We start from the raw sequence: 389 nt of genomic DNA, 5'->3' as shown, positions 1-389 counted from the left end.
ATTGGATAGAGCCTGTGACAACGTGGCACTGGCGAGTCCCGGGACTTGGCTGGCGGCAAGCAAAGACAAGCCTACCGCGATGGTGGTGACTGTGGAAGAATAGACTCCTGGGCTGTCCTTGGAGCGAGGGGCTGTACTGACTCTGGTTTCTCTTCATAACGCACAAGTCTTTCGCCTTTTACTAAACACTTCCGTGGAGAGGAACAGCAACGAGTTCAAGCTATTTTTGGCAGGCTTTGCCTAACGGCGAAGCCCTTTGAGTTTGTTAAAGGTCAAAAAGCTGTCCACATCACAAATGAGGGCGGCACAATGGAGAGCTTGGGCGGAGGTGCTAAAAAGCAGCCGTTGTCAGGCTCGTGTCAGAAACAGGAAACCGCGACTAGTGAGAT

General features: G+C 52.2%; 1 non-coding gene across 1 annotated transcript; it reads left to right on the top strand.

The window, feature by feature from the left end:
- Nucleotides 1-137: 137 nt before the first annotated feature.
- Nucleotides 138-254, top strand: LOC111661994 (U5 spliceosomal RNA). Its single transcript, XR_002761269.2, has one exon. It is a non-coding gene; the product is annotated as a U5 spliceosomal RNA (small nuclear RNA).
- The last annotated feature ends 135 nt before the right edge of the window (nt 255-389 follow it).

The sequence above is a fragment of the Seriola lalandi genome, unplaced genomic scaffold (assembly GCF_002814215.2).
Source record: "Seriola lalandi dorsalis isolate HSWRI2012SDOR001 ecotype SW California unplaced genomic scaffold, Sedor1 jcf7180001999615, whole genome shotgun sequence".
NCBI lineage: Eukaryota > Metazoa > Chordata > Actinopteri > Carangiformes > Carangidae > Seriola > Seriola lalandi.
The sequence above is the reverse complement of the archived record's forward strand: the minus strand, read 5'-3'. Positions and strand labels throughout refer to the sequence as shown.